Source organism: Anomalospiza imberbis, chromosome 3, assembly GCF_031753505.1.
Source record: "Anomalospiza imberbis isolate Cuckoo-Finch-1a 21T00152 chromosome 3, ASM3175350v1, whole genome shotgun sequence".
Taxonomy (NCBI): Eukaryota; Metazoa; Chordata; class Aves; order Passeriformes; family Viduidae; genus Anomalospiza; species Anomalospiza imberbis.
The window spans coordinates 86,796,463-86,820,087 of NC_089683.1; the positions used below are offsets into that span (position 1 = coordinate 86,796,463).

General features: G+C 38.0%; 1 protein-coding gene across 4 annotated transcripts in view; it reads left to right on the plus strand.

The window, feature by feature from the left end:
- The window catches only part of LRFN2 (leucine rich repeat and fibronectin type III domain containing 2), a 162,744-nt gene that overhangs the window by 12,784 nt on the left and 126,335 nt on the right, over positions 1–23,625 (plus strand). The window contains exon 1 of one of the 4 annotated variants that reach the window (XM_068185544.1): positions 2,521–2,783. The exons of the other annotated variants lie outside the window; for them this stretch is intronic. The gene's annotated coding sequence lies outside the window, so the exon portion shown is untranslated. Of the gene's footprint in view, positions 1–2,520; positions 2,784–23,625 lie in introns of those variants that run through there. 4 annotated transcript variants of the gene reach the window in all.

Here is a 23,625-nt window from a genome sequence, read left to right on the forward strand (position 1 = left end):
GTGGGAGCCACTGAATTTTTTTTGTACAATTTTTACATGCTCTAATAGAGTTGAAGAAAGTAATCATCACATGTATTATCTTCCTGCTTATTTTTGCTATGTTTATTTAATATTGATTTGGGAGGGATATGGATATACCAGCAACTGGAATTAAACCAAACAAACAAACTAACAAAAAAAAAAAAAACAGAAAAAAAAAAAAAAAACAGAAAAAAAAAAACCAAGATATATTAAGCTTTCCATCTTGCTAGGGATGCTAGAAATCATCCAAGCATACATCCAGTCAAACCCACTCTTCCACATATATATTTTACTTATTATCATAAATTGGCATACTGAATTACTGATAAAATTCACACTAGGAGAGATTCAAATGATATAATTGTTTTATTCCAGTGGTGGACTGAAACCTTTTATTCATATTATATACACAAATTTTCTGCTTTTATTATGCTACACCTAAGATTTATTTGGCCGTTTAATTTTTAGGGCTCCTTCAGCTGAAAAGCTGAAGTTCTGAAGGATGTAATTTATGTCAGCTCATGGTTGCTTTATTCCTTTAGTTTTCAGATGAAGAGACCAAGAACTTCTCACCTCTCTCTCCTCATTGTGCATGTAAACATAACCTCAGTCTCTGGTAGTGAAAATGGTCAGTCTAGCAAAATCAGAAAGCTCAGGTGACCTAAGATCATTGATCTAGTTATTCACAGAGAAAATGTGCAAACTGCTCATAAATGGTTCATATGAAAAAAAAAAAAAAAAGAGTAGAATTTTTACTTTAGAAGATTTATAGTTATTTATGTAAACTCAGGAAAAGAAAAATACCTAAATCCCTTGATGCAAGCTTTTCTTACCACTTTTACAGTGCAGCCTTTAAGCCTGCACTAAGAAACAAACAACAAAAAAAAAAAGCCATCAAACCAAATAAAGTTCTGCACTGCAGCTGTTGATCACTGATTTCACATTGGTGCAGTTTGTCTCAATTGCAACTAGTCCCTCCTACTATAGACTACAATCCTGTCTCAGCTGTCCAAACCTCAGTTACCCAAAACAGGATAGTGGACCTCTGTGTCTGTTAGCTGCACTGATATTTCCCATAATTACTTGTACATGCTTCATCTCCCATGACATTCAGTTGAATGAAGGTGCACTTCCTGTTAAAAACTTCATTTTAATGTCTCACGCTGATTCCCCCCATAATACATTCAGCAGCAGCATGTTTACTTGTTCTTCTTGATGTGAAAGCATCTAATATACAACTACAGCAGAGAAAAAAACAATAAATATTCAAAAATCACCAGTGTGATTAACACACATAATCCATAAGAGAAGTAAGAAAAGCGGTAGTTATTAAATATAGAGGGTTTACTCACTGTGTCATCAATAAACATGTGATTTATGATTTCCTGAGACTTTTTAGGTGATGATTCATTCATGATTTTATTTATTTTATTGTATAACAAAGCAGAATAGCAGAAGGGAGAGATTTTAGCTGAGCCACAAACATCTCCTTATTTGGTGAGATAACTTCCTGTACTTTCTAGCTTGAGAAATTAAAGTTTAGGGGTCTAGAGCCTGTAATACTATTGAGCATCCCTGGAAAGTGCTGCGTGAGCTTTTCTGCTTGGTACAGAGTGGTACTGCTCTGTAGGTACTGCAGATGGATATCCAGTGACAGTAAATCATCCGTTGCCACTGGCAATAAACAGATCCTAACAGAAATCCACCAGTACAATTCTGTCTCTACAACAGCCCATTTGGGTGCAGCTTCAGCTGTTTAGAGACTTTGGTGCTCTCATCAATGATGTTGCACAATTCTGGTCCTAGAAGAGGAACTGAAAAAAATGCAGAGAAGGAGAGCATGGATAGATGGATGGATGGATAAGCTTTTAGACAAAGAATGATTGAATACTGCAGCTTGGAATGAATTTACTCTAGTTTGATATGATAAAGATATCTAAGACCATGAAAAATATATTTGTTCTGTGTCTCTTCCAATACAAGTCTTACAGGACAACAGATTAAACTGGCAAGTGACAGGTCCAGAAAAAAAATAATGAAGCTTGTGTATCTTGGGATAATGAAAAGCTGTGAAACCCTTTTCTGCAGGATTCAGGGATTTCTAATTGTTTGCTTTGATTTATAGACCATTTGGAGAACTAAACAAGAGAAAAACATGGTGGTTTTTTACACACAAAGACATTATCTTCAGCTAACAATGTTAGCTGCACCACAAGCAGCTAAGAAGCTGAGAGAGACTATTCTGGGAAATTATCACCCAAGGCTTGTATTGCTTTTAAATTTTTTGATTGTTTTCCCTATTAGCTACTAGCAGAGACAAGATAGTGGGCTGGATATACCATAGATATGACATGATTCAGATTTGTTAAGACTGATTTGACTCAAGATACTGATTCCTATGGCTCATGGCACAGAAGGACGCCGTGTTTGGCTGAGTCCACAGCTGTGCACCAGCAGGGTGCAAAGAGGTGCAAATTACTCAGTGCTTGCACATGTGGGCAGAAGCAGTGATCCTCTACCAGGATATAGAGATAAAGCTTCACTGCTGAATTAACTAAGTTATTAGCACCCTAGATTCTGAAACTATGCTGATATAATTGTGGTCTCTGGCTCAAAAATTTCCAATAGCTTTTGTAGTGTTTCACTCCCAGTTAGGTAAAAATTGTTCTCTCTGCAGTTTGGACTTCTTCAAAAGTTGCAATGGCTGTCTGTGTTGGTGTGGATGCAAGGAAGCTGCTACTGAACTCTGGCAGCTGGAACAGGTAGTCATTCATCTACTTATTAAGAAAAAAAAATTAAATGGTATTATGCACTTCTTAAGGTGGAAAAAGGAGAAGGAGTATTCTTCTTTCTCTCTTGTGAAACTGTTCTTCTAGAAGTTGAATAATGATAACATCTGAGTGTATAGACAAGAGATCATTTGGAAAGCTGTGGTTTCTGATTGTGCAAGAGTCTGAGCTCTTGCATATGGTGCTCAATCCCCATAACACGTTAGAAGGTATGGCAAATAGGGTAATTCTTTCAGGTAAACATCTGACCAATAAACAGATATGGTTTCTTTAACTTTTATTGATTTAATTTAGAATTTTTGGTGTGCATTTAGTATCTGGCTGACCTGAGTTTCATATGGGTGGAATTATTCACCGGCACCAGCCTTTCATTACCAAGGAATTTTTTGCTTGTGATGGCGGAGGATCTTTCAGAGAAAACTTTTCAGACAGACAAGAATAGACAGAAGCCTCTAAAACAAGACACAATAGGATGTGGGGGGAGACTAAAGAACTACCAACAAGATAAATGAAGAGACAGAAGAGCTCATTTCTTTCTTGGCCAGTGTGCCTTGTTCTGTTAAATTTCCTTAGTGATAAACCACCGATAGAATAATAAATAAATGACTTTGTGAGACTCCTTTCTTGGATAGACTCATAGGTATTGACCATTGGGTTTTGGCCTGCAATATAAGAAATTATGACTGCATTGCCTTTCTTCCTTGGATCACCCCATTCAATTCCACCCTATACTCTATTGTTGTCTCTCTCTTTTTTCTTTTTTTTTTTAATCAGAATATCTAGATTTGTGCTCTGTGGTAAGATTAAATGAAACTTTGCCCCAAGAGAAAACTGTACTGATTCTTTTTCTAATACAACCATTTACAGATGTGCTAATGTGTCCTAAGAAACATGAAGGAACAGTACCATTTTTAGAAATTTTTCTACACAGTTATCAGATTTTTTCTCTTTTTTTCTTTCCTGCTCAATATTTCAAGAACTATCTTTAGGCTGAACAGAAAGAAAAGATTTATTGACAGCAAGATTCATTAGGCTGTGAAACAGTCTCCTAAGGAAAGTTGATAGAAACTTTGAGATTTTAAAAGCAGCTTATTGGGCGCAGGGGAACTCAAACCTTTTAATGTACTGCATGAGATAAGAAATGTGTTAGAAGAGAGAAGATGGACTAACTGGCTTGATAAGGCCATCTTTTGATGTGTAGTCTGTAGTTGTTTCCACAGAAACACTAGCATTGTTAATTAACTGCTCATCTGCCTCATGTACTTATGGCTTACCAGCTATAGTCAAATCCCATCTGTCACTTGAGGACAATTAAGTGGGCTGAGAACCATCATTTTATGACAGCACCTGGCCAGGCGGAGATAGTCCAGATGGACAGCATGGAAATCAGGAGACACCTGGGTGAGGAAGGGGTAGAGGCTGTCTCTTCAACAGGCAGCTGCAAGTGGTTGTAAGCCTGGTCATATAAAGCAAAGAAAACCTCTTCTGGAGTGTCACTGACAGCAGCACACAAAACTCATACATGTGATTCCAAGGCCAGTGCAAGAGCTGTGTGTTTTTTTTTTCAGACTGCTACCCTTTCTGTCTTCAATTTTGTATGAATTTTGACACCATAGACTGTGGAAAATTGCAAGAGCTTACCAAAACCCAAAAAATGGCATGAACAATATTGGGGATGAGGAAGAGATGATCTAACCATTGTTATTAAGTGAGACCCAAAGCCTGGAATAGGGTTAAGGTCAGTGGTGCTACAGCACAGATATATGTTGCTGTCTCTTGGTTCTGCCTGGGATGTAGTCCTGGAGAGTGAACAACTGCATCAATAAATAATCAGGACCAAATTTTCATGGTGCTGTCATGGCTCTAGCTTTGTGCATTTTCATTCATGATGCTCTTGCTGTCTGCTGCTTGTGTCTTACAATCTGGTCCTTTCATTTGAGTAAGAAAACATGTGGTGAATAATTATATTTGTCCCTAAATATAATGTTTCCTCAAAACTCTTCAAGCGGTGTCAGCAGCCCTTTAGAGGCCATTTTCCAAGTTTACAGCAGTGTGCTTGACTAATGAGGTAATGATAGTGCCTCAATTATATGCTGCAAGTGAGGACGAAACCTTAAACTACTATCCAGCTTTAGAATTACTGCTGGAATTTTAAAAGTATCTACCCACCTTTCTCTTTAAGCAAAATCATCCACCACATTTGTCAAGATAATGATATTCATGGCCCTTCCCTTCCCCTCCCTGCCCTTCCCTTCTAGGGCCTTCTAGTGATAGCTTCCTTCAGAGGGATGCCATTAACAGCCTCATTTTGTATCACCTGAATTCATATAGTTTAATTTTTGTCAATTCTATTTTTCTTTTGACTGTTATTCACCATGTCTGTCCATTATGCATGACCAGGAGACTGAAAGAAGTGCAGTAATTGTGTCATATCAGCCTTTGTGCTGATACTTCCCAGCAAAGATTTTACACACATATATATATGTATATATACACACAGAGATAAGTTTTATATATATATTTATATATATATATATATGTATTTTATCTACAAATAGATGTACATGGAAGAGAGATTTGCTTCTTGGTAGACAAAAAAGAAGGACTTTAACATTTTCTGATAGTAAATTTTGCAAGTCCTGGCATGGTGATAAGTTGCAGTGAGCTCTGTGGTCCCTTCTGGAAGGGCTGCGCCCAGGCCAGAAAGAGACATCAGTAAAGCTTTGTGGCAGATGGACTCTCTTTCACCTCTGTGGGAAAACAGACAGAATTCTCTGCTCTTGCTTGCACATCTCAGTGGGGAAAGGTTTCAAATAAAACCACTTCTGTTTTGTAGAGCAGAAGGGTCTTGTAAGGTGGTTGTGAAGAAACACTAGCTAATACTAAGTCTCGTTAACCATAAGCATTCAGAAATCATCACTCTGAACATCGAATGAGAGTGTGGCAAAATCTACCTTTTGTAGTACTGCCTATTTTTAGGCTCCCTTCTCCAGTTTCTAAACTGGACCATCTTTAAAAAAAAAAAAAATTCTTTCCTAACCATGTGATTCCAGGAGCTCTGTGCTCCTGTGTGTTCATGTGTCCATGGTCCCTGTGCAGTTGGATAAAGGACCATTTGATATTATTTACTCTTTGTGCATTTCAAACTGAATCAAGACAGTTTCTTAAAACAAGGCTGTACAGAATTTGTGGAGTTTGTTGTTTGGGTTTTTAACCTCGGTTTTTGTGGGGTGTTTTGTTGTTTGGGGTTTTTTCATTATGGTTTTTAAAATATACTTTTAAAAGTTGTTGCTTAAGTATTCTGAGAGCCAGACTTGAACATCAGTTTACCTGTTTGTTCAGGAAAACATGACACGGATTGGACTCCAGCAGAGAGAGGGACTCATTTGCCTAATCCTGCCAATCCAGACAAGAAAGATGAAATAAAAGCCAGCAACATAATGGGTAGTAAAATAAATTAAAATACTTTAATTCTTGCCCAAGCTAAAGATTTGTGTAAGGAATATAGGAGAAAATTTTGAAGAAAATTTTATTTAATTTGGTCTCTTCACAATTTAAAAGACATAACTGAAAAGATTTTTCTCAACCACCAAAGTCATATCTTTCTAACCTGTACAGCACTTTCCAAATTTAATTATTTTTTTTAAATTCTTGCATCCTTCCCTGCTAAATAAAGGCTCTAAGGTCTTTCGTAGCCCTGCATGAGGAATGTCATGTGTATTTTAACAATTTACTTTTAATTCCATTCTCATTCTAGTTCAGAGATTCTATCAAAACAAAAATCAGTTTTGATGCCTGTATCTGGTACAAGCACATCCTGAGACAAAGTGGTGAATAACAGGGAAGAATAATCAGGTGTACTTTTGCATACTAGACAGCCGGTTTCAAATTACTGTGATTACACTTTTCTCCACTGATACTTTTGTCACTAACATAAAGTTAGTGACATTTTGAAGCACATTTGCTTCCAAAAATACATTTTGAGCCTATTAGAGAGAATATGTTAGGGTCAGATTTTTCAAATGTACTCAGCATACTGAATGCAGATGGGGTGCTAAGTGCTCTGGTGTTCTAAGAGTTGTTTTTTGTTTTCTTTTTTTTTTAATGATCACACAATAGGATTTATGGACATAAAATAACTTTCAAAATTCAGCTGTTATGTAAATTCTCAGGTCTGCAATAGCTGGTTCTTAACAACCTTTTTTCATTTTGGAAAAAACACTTTGGCTGTGGGATTTTCAGGCATTTTCCCAACTGGCCAGATTCTGTTCTCATTGAAATCAGTGAAAATAATTTTATCTCAAATTGATGTTATCTGATGTAGATTTTTGGTCCTGTTTGTCTTCTTTACCTTTTGTCCATAGGTATATGTTTAGGAACAAACTTCATCTGAGGTCACAGAGGACTAGACCTGTTCCTCAGCCCAGGTCCAAGCTCTTTGCTCCTGTGCTGGGGGTGGTTTAGACACATGTGATGTCCAGTGACTCACACCTGCCAACACATGTACTAATTGTGGCTTTTCCTTAAACCTAAACAACATCTGGGGCTTAGATGGCTGTATAAGGGTTTTCCATATGCAATCCTTTATGACTGGTGAAGAAGAATGCACTTCCATGGTGCAGCTGTGCTCAGCTTTAGTAGATGAAGCACTCAGTAAGGTAGATATCAATAGTAAGCATGATGAGTCATGTCTCAGAACTATCTAAGTCTTTTGATTCATCCACAAGGGTCATCAGATGACAATATGTGAATGTCTAAATTACAGGCCCCAAAAATGAGATCAAAGCCACTGCTAGCCACAGTTGTCATTGTGGATGAAAAACTCAGGGAACATTCAGTGCGCCAAAGCTCTTCATCTCTATTTTAACTTTGCATTATTACCTTATTTTTGCCCCACAGGTTTCACTTGAGAAAAATAATTCCATATCAATTGCTTCTGAAACCTTTACCTACAGCTAAGGCACTGTGTAGCTCTACACTATGGCCATTTCCCTTTAAATTACTTGCTTTTTTCATTGTGAAACAATTTGTCCTTGGGAATGTTTTTGTATCACAGGCACAGAAATGGACCAGTGACTAACTGATTCACTCTCTAAGACATCATGTATTTCACATTGTATCCATCTGTGCTGTGATGATACCCTTCTTTATTTGATTATGTTCTCTGAACTCTCTAAAATGGTAATTTAGGAAATTATTTACTTGGCAATTTTTAAGCTTTTGTGTTGTTGTTATCACTATTATTTATAGAGATAATGAGCATAATGAGATATTAGGAATCACTGGGGTTTTTTTTCCTAAGTTTATGAAAATATTTTTATTTTTAACAGATGAACTTTGGATAAAAGAGATTAGATCCTAGCACATCATTGCTTTCTGTTACTGTTATTGTAAATGAATATGTAATTCCTTGGCTTATTACAAGCTAATACAAATCTGTATGTTTTTTCTATCAAAGGATCAGTGTAAAGTATCTGCTGCAAATTATCCAGCTGAGATTGATTGATTTTTCAATTTATGCATTTAACTCTCTTGGTTTAGATTTCAACCTAGACCTCAACTGAACTTCAGTAATGGCACTTGCCAGACTTACATGCTAGAGAGATCCTGAAATTCAATAGATCCAACATTGGTAATTTATAGATATTTAGGCACTGGTTGAACTTGCAGCTTTCTAATAAACCTCTGGGAAACTAATAGGTTAAGTCAAAGAACTCTTCTGAAATGTCCCTTATGAATTAAGCTTCCAGGGGTGGCAGGCACTGAAGCTTGCAACCTTCCAGTGTTTGAAGGTTTCTTGTTTTGGAACCCCCTGTGCTTCTGAGGTCTGCAGCAATCCTTCTAGGATTGTTTAAACAGGATTTATAGCCAAACAATAAAACAAACTAGCAGTAAAAAATTCTTAAATTATTGTGCTAGGCAGTCTTCTAAGCTGTACTGAAAAAGTAATCACTTTCACTTATGAGTCTTGATTTATTGTTTCTGAAAGAAACCCTGTACTCTCGTAGCATTCTAGTCAACTTCTTTTGTTGTTGCAAAAAGTGCATTTTACCTAGTTTTCTTCCTCTATTTCTATCAGTATTTTCTGCTATGAGAAGGGAAATCTCAGCCAGGTCAGTATAGTTACTAAGATAAACAAGTAGGAAATCCAACTGTGACTGTATCATATGGATGAAGGGATGAAGGTTCTTTGTAAGCTAACCAAGTGACTTGGATAGTTTTCCACACATCAGTTGGAACACTGGATACTTGACCAGCAAGATAGTTTTCAAGTTTGAAATATGCCTCTGTTCCTAATGGAAATGTGAAAAAGTAATTTCTTACCACTTCTTTGAAATGTTTGTAGAGGGGCCAGAAAGAGAGATGCTAACGTGGGTAGCAAGAAGTCTAGCCATACAAAACAGTTGCAGAAAATTTATCATATCAGAACCCTTGTTTTGGTTTTGCTTTTTTTTTTTGTGTGTGTGTTTGTTTGTTTGTTTATTTTGTTTTCGTGTGCAATGAAAATTTAGAAATGTGGACCTTTCTTTCACAGACTATAGACTCTGTGTCTGATTTTCTCTACCCAAAAGAGACAAGGCGACCTGAGTGTAGAGCTTTCACTGCTATGTTATGAAACTGCAAAGCCTGATGAATAGGCAACTGCAATTTGTTTACAGAATTGTAGCACAGAAAGTCACCACGACTTTGAAACTTAGCCAAGATCTATACATTGAGTAGCAGATCTGTGTAGCATTTTGCAAACCATAGTGCAAGGAATCAAGAGCCATATTTCCGCTGAGATTACAGGTAATTTTTATGTTTCTGACTTTCTGTTAAACAAGAAACCTGCAGTTACAAGTTAGTTCATAGTGAAAAGAAAAGCTTATTACCTGTGGGACCATTGAATCTGGGCAAGATTCAAGTTATGTTGCAGGTGAATACTCAGTCTCTGTTACTGGCTGCAGAGCCAGGGAAGCAGGGCTTTCCCAAAGCACCAAGTCAGAAAAAGAAGAGATCTCACATTGCGGGAGGCCTATGTCTCCACAACCACAGGAGAGAAAGGAAGAGAGGTGAGCACATGACAGGATTTCTCTCTTACTCAGTTCCTCGGAAGCAGGAACACAGACAGCCATTGCAACCACTGACTCCTGGGGTAGGAAAGCCCTGAGGAGGTGCCAGATGCTCCCTTGCAATGGGTACCTTGCTTTTTCAGTTTTCTGCAGTTTGTTGGGACCTGTGCCTTCCTTGAGGCACTGCATTCCAGTAGCTGCCTTTGTTTCAAGTAGCACTTATTTCCTTTATATTGTCTTATGCTGCCCTGCCTATACTGTGATAAGCAGAGTAAATCCTTTATGAGTGACTACATGACAAGCACAAGACAGACACAAGAGACACTGTCCTATACTTGCCTATTCTTGTGGCTGAGAAGGGATTTAAGCTCTGTACAATATGCCACAAAAGATTTCATGCAGTGGTTGGAGTTGCATTATTTGTAACCAGAAATAACCATGACAAAGAGAGTTAAACTCTGCATCTGTTTTTGTCACGTGGATCCGTGTTTTGTGATGAAAACCAGGGAGACAAAAAAGAGTCAGTGTTATGGCAATAGTGCTGTATGTCATGCTTTTATAACATTTATCTCTAAACAGAGACCTTCATTTGAATTGGGAAATTGTGATAAAACAACAGAGACTTGAGTGAAATGTCTTTATATTTTTGGTTATGGGTTTAGGTTTTTTGGGTAAATTGTTCCTCCAGTTTCTGCTTTGAGGAAGATAATTAATTCTCTCCTAATTTGGTAGTGATGCATTAAATTTTTAGCTTGGTAAATGATGTAACAGATTGGTTTCATTTCACGAAGGAACAAGGAAAGGAGTACAGGCTTAGAGGACAGATGAAATGTCCTAAGTCTCCTGTTATACTCAATTTGACAAAACCTAAACCTTCAATTATGGCTCAACAATGGTCGAATAAATCTTTCCTTTATCCAAGTCCCAGCAGGTGCCCTACTTGCTGGCAGCACTTCCCGAATCTCACTAGAGCAGATAATTTGAGCTAAATCATACATTGTCCCCTCATCTTGCCTTCAGAAGGTGAGGAGGTGATAAGTGTTTTCTGAGGTGTTTCTGATATATGTGTTTCCCTGAGGTTGTGAACACTGATTACAGAAGTGAGTCATGGTCCATGGAAAGGGAGTTTTCTGCTAGATCACACTCTACAGTGTGATTTCACTGCAGGTCAAAGAGTGACTTCTGTCAGGAAGGAAAAACAAAATTAACTTTAAAGGGGGCCCTCAGAGTTAAGGGCAAAAGGCAGCAGTACTGTTACTGGGCTAGATACCTTCTTGCCCTGAAGAGCAATTTTGTGGTTTCAGAACTCTACCTCTTGCTCACATGAGGAGAGGTGAGATAACCAGACTTGGGTATTCAGTTGGAATTCTGTAGAAAGCCTTGTTCCCCCAGATGAGGAGCAGGAACATGGACTCCTGTTTCCTATCTTTAGGCAAGTCACTGTCATCTCCTGGCTGCTCTGAAGTTTGCTTTTGGTTGTTTTTACTGCACATGCACCTTTAAAAATGGACAGATGTCCAGGCTGGTGGGAGCAAGTGAGTGAGCACAACCAGCAAGAACTGCTTTTCTGGTAACGTGTCTGAGTTAGGAAGAGCAGAGACCAGGTCCCCTGCCTTGGGTAAATGACAGTCTGAACTGGCAGGTAAATAAAGAGCTCTGGGCTGCGTCTTTGCTCCCTTCTCTGTGGCTTTCAACAGAGTAAGTGGGGAGATTTGATGCTCTGTTTTATCACTAGCCTCTCCCAAAAGGAACAAACAGCCTGTCCATCTGTGGAGGGGCAATTTACCTTATCTGGATGGCATGAAATTAGCTGGAAGTTGTCACATTGAAATGTTAGAGAAGGTCTTAGTATGTTGTACTTGAAGTGACACCTGTACTTTTAAAAACTAGAATGTTTGCAATGACAATTAAATCCATACATTATGAAGAAAAAAAAATCATATTGCATTTAATGAAATATTCAAGGGTGCCTTCTTTTTTTCTTTTTGTTGAAATCCCTGCCCCCAAAAACCTATTTCAACTTGAAAAATCTCATTCCAAATCAGAAATATTTTGGGGGGAACAAAATTAACTAGCAAGAACCTATTATCTACACATCTGTAGCTGTGTAATCACACTTCAGATGATTGTCATTTCCATATCTCTATAGGAAGACTGAGTCTTTTCTTCCCAGAACCAAAACCAAAACTAATGCTATCAGAAGTTATGTGTTTGACAAATCTGAAGTCTAAAGTTCTCTTGCAGAAGAGCACTGTAGACAAGATCTGAAATGATATATCCTTAAAAAGGGGAAATGTTTATTTGGGAGTGATAACCACGTCATTGTGGCTTTCTGTTGCATTGCAGTACTACTTGGAACAAATTAAAAAAAATTGACATAAAGTTTTGTTCACCGCAAACACTAAGAATTAATTTTGGAATCTTCTTCATGGGTTCTGTTACTTTAACATTAGAAGCTTTTTCAAGACTTATCTGGGTTTATTTAGCCAACTAATCTGACAGTATGAAATGTCTATGTTCACATCTGCATGACAAGCAGAGGGAGATGGATGAAGAAATATATTGGAATTTAATTTTTTCCAATTCAAAGCACACAGCTTTGTCTAATTGGCCTGAAGAAGTATGTATGTTTGTGGAAATGAAGGTGTAAATTGGGGGTAATCAATTTTGACTCATTAGACCATCTCTAGGTGGTGACAGAGAAAGATAAAGAAAAAATTACAAACAATAAGAATTAGAAAAATACTAACTTATTCTGCTCCTGTTGTGGAAAACCATTTTACTACTAAGTAAAGCAAATGCTGAACAAACTTCTAGCTACTACAACTTTTATTGTTATTTGACAGATGTGTGTGCTTGTTTTCAATGGTCTTGTTTTGACTTGATTATCTGCATCTTGTCACTTCTGGCTGAGCACAAGGAACATGTTGGCACATTTCAATGCAGACTACCTGTCAGGAGGAATATGCTTACAAACACTAATGTTGCAGCTGGAGTTAGCATATTTTTTATTATTTGATTGAAGCATAGCATTGCTTTCTGGGCCCTGTGAACTAACTAGTTTCTACAGGAAGTATCTTAGCAAGAGGGGAGCTCCTTGCTCCCAGCATCCTCCTTGGGACACACGGTGTGAGGCTGTATGATGGTTGAGTGCCCGCCTTGGCCATTAATGGGTCCCTCCTCCTTCTCACTGACACCTGCTTAGCCAGAAGTTAATTTGGTTTTTTGCAAAGAATTGAGACTAACTCCAGGTTTCTGGACATCGTTCCTCTGCTTAGTAATGTGGCACCTGTTTATGCCCATGTGCTATAATTTTGTGCCGTGGGTTTTGGTGGTGCTAGCCAACAAAATTCTCAAGGCTGACTTTAGGCTTAGGCAAAGTGGGCATTTGCCAGCAAAATTACTGTGAGGCAGAAGACCAGCTTGTGATTCTCTGTGCTGTTTTGACTGTGCTTAGGAGCCTGGAAAACTGAGCCTCAGAACAGGCTTATTCTACAGAAATACAGCAACCATCCTTCTCCCTTGCAGACAGCAAATTCTACTCTCTTGGTCTTTCCTCTTTTTCTGTTTGATATCTTTATCTTGCTTCTTTCCATAGCTGGAGTTATGTATCCCTGTTAAAGGCTTACATTTTCATCCTTGGAAAAGTTAAATTCTCACTGCATTTCTCAAAAGCTTTGAGGTGGCTTCATCTGTCACTGTATCTCTGGATTCCTCTACCCTACTTACATAGCTCTGCAGTTTCTGAGAGTTATGGATGCACTGTAGCAAATGATTTGCTTTCCCACATCCCTTTTACAGAAGAATGAATGGGTTTTTCCTTCGTGTAGCATTCAGCCCCTGTGAAAGCATCCATATTTCCATGTTCCCAAAACATCCAAGGACTGATGGTGTCTTTACCTTGCTCTATCTCACTTTTCTTCTCTCTGTGCCCTTTCTGAATGGGCAGCACAGAAAGATCTGCATATGGAGTTTTGCACGTACAGCATTAATATTGCCAATTGCACACACAGTGGAGCTTTTTCATCCCAGAAGAATGAGGGAGGAACCTAACACTGTGTTAAATGGAGTGCAGAAATAGACACCAGTGACTCCATAACACAACTCCCCCTCTGCAGGAGCACATCATGCCTGAGCAGCATGAAGGGAATGATGACAGTAGGCAAGTCCCTGTACAGTGACTCTCTGGATTTTGGAGTGGTGTGGGAGCACCTCCATTCTGGAGCAGAACAGCTGTTTCACAGTGTCCAAACAGCAGGAGACCAATCAGAGGAAATACCTGTCTCATGGAAAACTTGGAAAAATTTTCGCCAGCTTTCTGCAGTCAATGTTGTGGCTCTTAACAGAGACCTGTAAGTGACGCACGTGATTGTTTTGTTGGCTCTCTGTCTGCTGCCAAAGAAAGTGGCGTGGATCCCATGGGTGGCGTGCATCTGCTGAGCCAGCCAGCTCTCAGGCCAGCCTGGCTGCCTGCCACGCACATGCTGGCTGAGCCCTGGCTGCTGGGGATGGATTTCAGTAGGTGGTTTTCTTTCTAATTGTGGGGTATGTTAGTTTTGCATCGTCCTGTGCTTCTGACTGATATCTCTTCTATGATATCGTGGGGGAATCTCTTCAAAACCAGATCTGTGTGAATGTCTCTGGGCAAATAGTCTCCTGCTTTTAAATGCTGTTAATGTACTCAAAATGAGATGTACAGTGCATGACCATTAGCATTTGTTAAAGAAGTGAGATGTGCTAGGTCCCAAACATGCAGATTTCTATATCATTCAGTCTTTCCTTATACCTGCTAGACTGGCATTTCTTCAGACAGCTTAGCATGAGGCCAGAGGTCAAATGGTTTTCCTTAGGTATTCCTTGAAGCTTACCCTGTGGTCTCCAACATTGTATTCTTCAGATATTTCTTTTAGAGCAATTTCAATGCCCCACATTTATTTATTTATTTATTTATTTATTCAACTCCTGAGTTTGGTGTTGGTGAAATATTTTTTCTTTTTTCATCACTGGCAGAAAACCCTAAGTAAATTGCAGAGAAGCAAGTCCCAGGAACATGACAGCATGCTTCACTCACAGTTACTGCTACTGTGTGTGTACACACATGTATGTACAGCTACTTTAGCCAAAATAGTGGTGATCCACTGTGATACCACCACATTACTGGTGGTAGTTCTCCTAGAAGATTAAAGGAACTGAAACAATAAATTTGCTGGCTCATATTTCTTTCTGATTTCCAGTTGGTAGTCCACAAGCAGTACTATAATTTTCTTTGCAAGTGTTCTATTTAAAACTGGACAGTTTTTCTTTGCATTAATCATCCAAGCTCATGCTAAGTAGCTCATGCTACAGTCTGCTAAGACTGTACCAGGCAGTAGAACCCTCCTGAATTTAAAAATCAAACAAAACAAGAAAAGGGCAGAGAACATGATCTCATGCCTCTCTTTAGTATGATCTCAACTTCAATCATGCTTCTAATTGTTTATCAGTTGAACAGCAAGATAATTATACCTGGTTCTGGCTTCCTTTAAAGCAAGGCCAGGCTCTTTTCAGTGGTGCCAAGGACAGGACAAGGGGTAGCAGACAGAAACAGAAGAGGCTGCATCAGAGCATCTGGAAACATTTTTTCTCTCTGAGTGTAACCAATCATAGATACAGGCTACCAAGAGAGGATGTGGTGTCTCCATCCTTGCAGGTGTTCAAAACCCACCTGGTCATGATCCTAACCAGCTGGCTCTGGGTGGTCCTGCTTGAGCAGAGGGAGAGTCAAGATGAGCTCCAGATCTCCCTTCTACTCTCAACAGCTCTGTGATTCTATGATCACAACTGTTGTCCTTCTTCACCTTTACATGATTTCTTCCAAGACAGAGTAGATGATGAAAGGGAAATAAAGGAATGACAGATAATGATAGGGGAAACTTAGGAATAGGATAGAGAGACATGTTGGAGCCCCTGAAATGTTAGGAAACAAGAGGTTGTCCAAAACAAAAAAAAAAAAAAAAAAAAAAAAAAAAAAACAAAAAAAAAAAAAAAAAAAAAAAAAAAAAAACAAAAAAAAAAGCCTGGAAAAGCAGTGTAACAGAATGCCAGGGACTGATCCAGATGCAGGAAGATCAGTCCAGGGAAGTCATTAAGCCTTTACTACATGGGTGTGAACACCAATGATTTGCACATGTATATAGGTCTGTAAGGAGCTTCTTGGATGTTGAGTCCTCTTCCTTTTCATGTAATGCAGCAGTTGTACAGAGCAACACTGTAATGCTAAACATCACCAACCCAGGCTCCCTGGCAGTTTTTGGCACTGAAATGACTTTTGCTCCAGGCCCAGGAAGGGATCATTTGGCAATGTTTCTGGAGGCCTTTACTGTTGTGATCCTGGGGGCTGCAGTACAGTGTCAGCCCAGGCACATGATGAATACAAACTGAGAAAAGGTCTTCTATTAGTTTATAACCTGCAGAATATGAAAAGAAGGTGTAAGAAAAGAGGAACCATCCTGTGTTCATTACCTTAACATAATCAGGAATGTTGATCTGTTTATTTTTTTCATTTCTTTTCCTTTTATTCCCCTACACAACTCCTTCCCATGCTAATGTCATTATACTTTTTCTATGTGTGACCTGGGGGTAGTCACTGATGCTTTTACTATGGAAAAGATCCCTCCATACCACAAAAGAGGTTGAGGCTGTGCCCATTCAATTTTTTTTTAGTTGAGTTTTGTTTGTTCAGTTATCTGCCCAGTGGTAAATGACTGTGGCAGAAGAGGTGCCACTCTTCTGCAGAGAGATTACACTGAAGTGGGACAAGAATCCTTTTAGCAGGATTTTATATTAATGATAGCTAGCTGTGCTAATGCTTAATTATCTTTTTTTTTCCTTTTTTTAAAATCTTCATTGAATAAGAATATGAAAAGTGATTTTACTATGGCCACTTGGAGTTAAATCAGAACACTTACTGTGTTATTTATCTGTCCTTACTAGCAGTAACTTCCTTGATTTCCAGAGTATTGCTCTTGAAACTACTTTCTTTAAAAGAGACTAGGCCATCTCTTTACAATGAACAGGAATAATTTTCTGTTTACTGTGTGGGATTTGGTTGATTGGTTTTTGGTTTGGGTTTTTTTTGTTTGTGTTTTTTGTTGGGGGGGATGGTTTAGGGGTTTTCTTTCCCTTTTTTGTGGTTTTTAGGTTTTTTTTTTCTTTTTTTTAACACATCCTTAAATAATAGAATTTATTGCAAATTAGATGCATCAGGGGAGCTGCTACCACTCAATGTAAGAGAAGTTCCTAGAGAATCTGCTGATACATGTGTGTATGAGGCAGCTAATGCTAGGGGCTGGCATATCCTAGTTACTGGGAGGGAGTATTTCAGAAGTTCCTACATCAAAAACTATTGTTGCTGTCAGCAGGGAAGGGTAGCAGGCTCAAGGCAGAGACTGAAAAGGATTTTCTTTGATTTAGTTTCTCCTAGCAAGGGGATTTTCAGGATATGAGTATCTGGTGGAAAAAAAACACTAAGATGCCCAACATAAATGCTTAAGTGGATTAGGAATGAAAAGAAGTCTAACAGTAAAGCCTGTCCTCTTTTGCAGTCATCTTTCTGGTGCCTGCTTTGGTCTTTTGATGATAGTTGTGGCTGAATATAGGCCTAAGGTACCCCAGCCCTGATCCCCAATCCCAACTGCTCTCTTGTCCCCATCCTCCTAGAATTTGTTCTGCACATCCTGCTGACATTGCAGCAACACTGTGAACTTCCCTCTTTTGGTAGCCTTCTCCTGTGGATTCCATTAGGTCACAAATTCTTGACACTAAGTGTTCTTCCCTAACAGATTCTCCATGTCCCTACTGTCTAATTTTAAATTTGTTAGTATACCTTAGTGTAAACCTGAAGTGTCCCATTAAGTACTGCCCTCTGTTTCCTGGGAAAGTGTCCTCTGAAATAACCTCAGAGCATCCACTGAAATGTCTAAGGTAAAAGAAGGTTGTCAGTGCTCTGGAATATCCAGAGGAAGTTTATGTGTTTCCCAGAGATGCTCGAATATTCTACACAGCATTTCTTAAATGTTGCATTATGTTTTCCCTGTGGCACTCACATAATCTTGTTTCAGTAATTGAAAGTTACAGAAATTGGAGCTTTATCATTTAATAACCTTCCTACTTGCTGATTGCTCAGATGACTATGATCTAGTTAAAACATTATGTAAATGTATTTATAAACAAAAAGTAATCAACCTGTAGAGGAAGGAAAGCCAAAGCAGGAATACACTAAAAGTAAGAGACAAAAATAACATACCTGAGACTTGGATTCAGAAAATACTGATCAGTCCCAATTTTATGTGAAAACATAAATATTTGGATGTTGGATGTGCTGACTACTTAACAACCGTAAAATTTTTGCTTTCTTGTAAAATGTTAACTTTAGTAATGGGGTATTTTGACTGACATCAAGTGAGAGCAGCTTAATATCTGACTAATCTCTTATTAGGACACTTTATTTGCGCCTGTCAAAAAGATGGTTTCTTCTGTCTTTTATGTCTGTGTTTTAAGATCCAGCCATCCACTACAGATTGTAGTTTGTTTTTCAAAGTTCTGAAATATAAATCAGCAGCAGAAATAGAATAAATGTAAATCTCTGGCTACTTCAGTGTGGAGGAGGACAAGGGCACCTGTTTGGTTCTTGGACTGAGCATTCAGCTCTGAGCTACTGCATATTTCAAGTGGTTGTGAAGTTGTACATTACCAGCAGAAGTCTCTTGGCATGAAAAGACTTGATAAAGACTTGGCGGTTTTGTCAATCTGTAAGGGACATATATTTTTTTTTCCTAAGTTTATTTTCAAGAAGAGAGAACATAAGGCATAATTTAATCTGTTTAGGGGTAATTGGCACTGTTATCACTGGTAATAGGAGGTGTTGGTGGCTGGGATAATTCAGTACTTGGAAAAGTATCAAAGGTTTCAGTCCAATGTAACTTCTTTTTATTTTTTTTTTTTTTTATAGAGGAGTGTGATACTAGATCAAATAATCCTACATAAAGAAACATATTCTCATGCCTGTTTTTGACAGTAAAGGACACAGTATTTTTAGGAGAGGTGCCAAACACACCACTCTAATTATGCAATGCAGAAACATCCTAGAAGGGTAGTTAGGGATGATTGTATTTCTCTCCTCTCCTCGGGTGATTAACAGAATTCTGTTCAGTGAGGAACAAAGTCCATCTTTTCACAGGACTGTTCTCTCATGCCTATTTTTCAAAGGATCCATAAGTCCATGGACTTTTCCTTTTGGCATTAAGATCTAGTTAACAGTTCTACCTCTATACATTCAACAGCTTTGCCCAGTTTCTGCTTACAGAAGTTTCTAAATCAATGTGTAAGGCAGATGCAGAGAAAACACAATTTCTGTCCTCAGCAATCTCCTTCCCAGGGCAGTTGATATAAATTTTATTGGAAATTGCTCCTGGAAGTGTGTGCCACTTATTTTCCTTTAATCCTGTTTTCATCTCACCTCATAATGATTTCAGGAATGTTTTTAGTTTCCAAAGCCAAGGAAACAGTTTCTTCTTGGCAGAAATAGCATTGGCTGTTAAATAAAAAGAAATGTGCTTTTCTGGCTAAGCTTTATGAAGATGATTGTACAATCTGTACTGTATGCTTGGAAGCTGCTACAACGAGATGTATACCATATGGTGTATATGGCATTCCCTTACCTCAAGTGCTCCCTTACTCAGGCTGATATGCTTGGTAATGAGCTCATTTTTGAATAAAGGAAATATGGGTGATTTTTTTCTTTTTTGATTGGGGGTTGGGGTAGGTGAGAGGAGGGAAGCAGAAATCTCTACATGCTGGAACAGGGCAAAGAAATATTGTCATTCCTCACCTCTGCTGGTTCTCTGATAAGCTTGAAGTCTATAGCAATCAGGAACTTCATTAGGAAAAAAAAAGAAAGACTATTGAGCTGAGGTTAAGTTTAACATGATGCCATGATAAGAAAATAGAATTTAAGTAAGAATGGTTTTTGTTTCTCTCTCCCTCTGGCAGAGGCATTGTCTATAAATATGTGGGAAATTAGCACAATAGACAGGTGAAATGTGATATCACCTCTCTTTTACTGTGTGAGAAGAGAATGGGAGGCTTGTAACCTTGGAAAACTCTTCTGCATGTTGCATTCTTCTCCTTGGAAGTTACCTTAGAGAAAACTCTAGAAGTGTGATACAGAGAAGGTAAAATTTTCTCTACCTGTGTGCTCCTAAAAACCACAGACAGAGAGGGAAAATGATTTAGACTATTACTACTCTCAGGCAAAGTAGGTTTAGCATGCCACCATACTTTCCTAATCTGCCCTAAATAGAAACAACCAGTTCAGGGAAATTTGATAACCTGTATCACCAAGCTGACAAAACACTGTTTTGTACTCCCTCCTATTAGATGTACTTGTTCATGGTGTGTATCCTGGCAAATCATGGTCTCGCTGAAATAAGCAAGTAGTAGACCACTTGTGCCTACAAAAGCTTGAGATGGATTTTTTTTCTCTCACCAAAATATTGCATTTTACATTTGCATTTTACATTTATTAAAGATGACGTCCATCCAAAGTGACATGCAGTGACATATCAGACACATTTAGGATAAACGTCTATGATGTATAGTCTCAGGCAAAAGTCTAAAAAAATCTGTATAAACATTTCTTGAACTTGCATATTTTTACTAATCTATTCTAGTGTCCTAACACAGAACAAATCAAGGGATTAAAAGGAATACATTGATCCTGAATAAAAGGAATATCCTTTGTCAAGAGCCAAAATATGATCTTTTGTTACAGGGTATAAGTGTTAAAAAGCCTGTGTAGAATTTTCTGTCAAGAACCTCAACACTAACCTGAGATAATGGGTAGATTGTGGAAAACAGAGGCATACAGGGGACTAAAACTGCCATTCTGGATAGGGCAAGCTGCATAAAATGTAAGGTGTAATAGCAGCACATACTTTTTCATGTAGTGAACCAAACTAGTCGGCAGTGCCATTGTAGTTACACCATGAATATTGTTAGGGCAGCCAAGAGCTGATAACTGAGGGGCCTCCTGTAGGATTGCTTTTGCCATGGGAGGTGTGATGTGTTGCCTTGGAAAACAAATTGACCACAAGATGATGATGTAAAGCGCCAAGCTCCTTTCTTGAATGTAGATGGTCCTATTACTCCCTGAGGTTTAGGGTTATCTTTGTTGAATTTTGGGTTCCCACTTTTATTACTTGGGAATGAATATGAACAGAAAACAGAAAAATAGACTGCATCATTTTTGTGTTCCTGCCTTACCATTTTAGCTAAAGACACTTTGATAAGGAGTCATGACAAAATAAATGTGCAGAGTATTAAAGGGTAAAGAACATAATTGCTTATTTGAAGAGTTTATAGAAAGGCATCAAGAACAGTGTATTTGACTATTAGACAAACAAAAGCTGAATTTTCTAAGCTTAAATTGGCACTTTTTAAATGAAAAATATATTTATATTGTAATGAGTGTTAAGAAACAGACCATTATCTGTGAAGTATCATTAAACTTATTGAAATGAAGACAAACATCTATTCTTTAATTTTTCATTATCTGAAGTCTCCAAAAGTTCATGAGGGTTTCTCACTGCATGTTTTTTATGGTGTGTTAGAGAAAGGAAAACATTTCTGAGCCAATTAAATATATTTGCATATGAAAAAAAAATTGCATTTATGGATATGTATGGTCAGGTTAAAAGTCAGTAAATACTTGCACATTTCTTTCTATGGAGGCAGGGTTTAATTCTCTACTGTTTTACTTTTCATCATTTATCAATCTGCAAATCAGAATTTAAAATGCTATTTGGCAACAGCCCTTTTGCATTAATTTGCACTGGCAGTGTAAAGAAAAGGAGAACCAGAGCCTGAAACTTCAGTGTCTGGTCAGAAAACTGTTGGACAGGAATATGTGTCCTGCTGCCACATGGGAATGGACTTGAATTAAAATCCCAAATTGTATTTGCACTGTGGATCACTATTTCACTTCCTGGGTTGCATAAACCTATTCAAGGACAAGGATCATTCCAAACTCTGAGGTGCAGATAGAAGCAATTTCACCAAGAAATTGGTGAAATATAGAGAATAGAAATATCTAGTCAGCGGCCACCAGACTCATGTATCCTTGGGAATACTCAATCATACTTTGCAGGACAGACTAATACAGTAATAAAACTTTGGGGGGTATAGCATGGCCTCCTTGTCCAAGAGCTTTAGAATATATTATTTTATATCTTGGTTATATTTCAACTCCTGGGAGAAGCAGCTTTCCAACAGAATATCAAATATTAGAACAACTGGACCAATCCTTAAAACTTTCACAATATATTGGCTTCCAGTGGAAGTCTCAATGTAAATAAAATGTTTATCTAATTTGACAACCAAATATTAAGTTAGATTGGTGCTTTCCTTGTAGAATTCAAAAGAGGGAAAATATTCAGTTTCCACAGAGATTTTCCTTTTAGGTTTCAAATGAGGGGCTTTTTTAATGAAAAAAACCTTCATCTCTGAGGATGTATAAAATTCTTTTCCTGCTTGGGATGATGAAAGTGTATGCTTTTGTATTTTTTCCCAAAATCAGTTTGACCTCAAGTCTTACCACAATTTGTTGCCTACCTGCAGTTCTATTCAGAAAGACCTGAAGACACTTTATTACCTTGTACTTGGTCTGACACAAGTGAGCCCAGATCTTTCCTTGGGTTCTGAGCTGTGGTGGCTGAAAATCTTCCCTGCTATGTAGACAACGGTTTAGCTGAAAAATCACTGGATTGACTAGGGAATCTGTTTAAGGTGCTGTATTTCTCTGGATAACCTCTTGACCTGAGCATACTCACTACTTCTCATGTTGTGTTACATCAAGAAGGGATGAGCTTGAGAACAGTGTCCTAATTGCTACTTCCAAAACTGTGATTATCAGCTTAGTATTGTCACTTTCTTGCTGTTTTACCCTTTTAACACACACTGCTTTGCACATTTGTATTGTAGTCCTTGTAAGCAACTGCTCCAGCTGAAAGGGAGGTCTGAAAACAGTTGTGCTGAACCCCACCATGATCTGCATCTTTTAATTTTTAGTGTTGTCTGATCAGCCTATTTGCTGGCATGCTTTCATCTAAAACCTGAACTCTTTCTGGAATGTATTCCATTCTTAAAGATATGTTTCTAACTACTTAGTCTTCTCCTAGCCCCAGGAAACATAGACTGTGTTACTAATCTTATTTGCCACTGAAAGAAATTAATTTCAACCTTTATAGTTTTGAGTGAAAGCTTAGGTATTTGTTCTCGTTCTCCACAGCTAAAAAAAAAAAAAAATCAAAAAAACAAGCACAGAACAAAAAAAAAACCCAAAAAGCAAATAATAAAGCATCTTGGCATGATAACCATTTTTCTGATTTTCTGTTGGCTCAATTTATTATTCTCTGTGTGTGTGGTTTTGAAATTCAAGCCCCTGAAGAACTTATTTTAAACTTCCTGAAATAAAATTCTACAATTTTCAGAGGTTTTTGGTTGAGTGAAAATTCAGGGGTCCCTTTCTTAAAATTATAGTTCCAGCACTGCACCACCACTTTGAGCAGAGATGAAATTAATTTCTTGTAAACTAAATGTGATGTCAGTTCTGTGTCTGAGTGAGGACATGAGCATCTGAGTGTGGCAGAAAATATGGACCCACAGTGTAATTACCTTCTGGCCTCTAAAGATCAATGCTACTTTATCCTGCAACTACTCAAATCTTC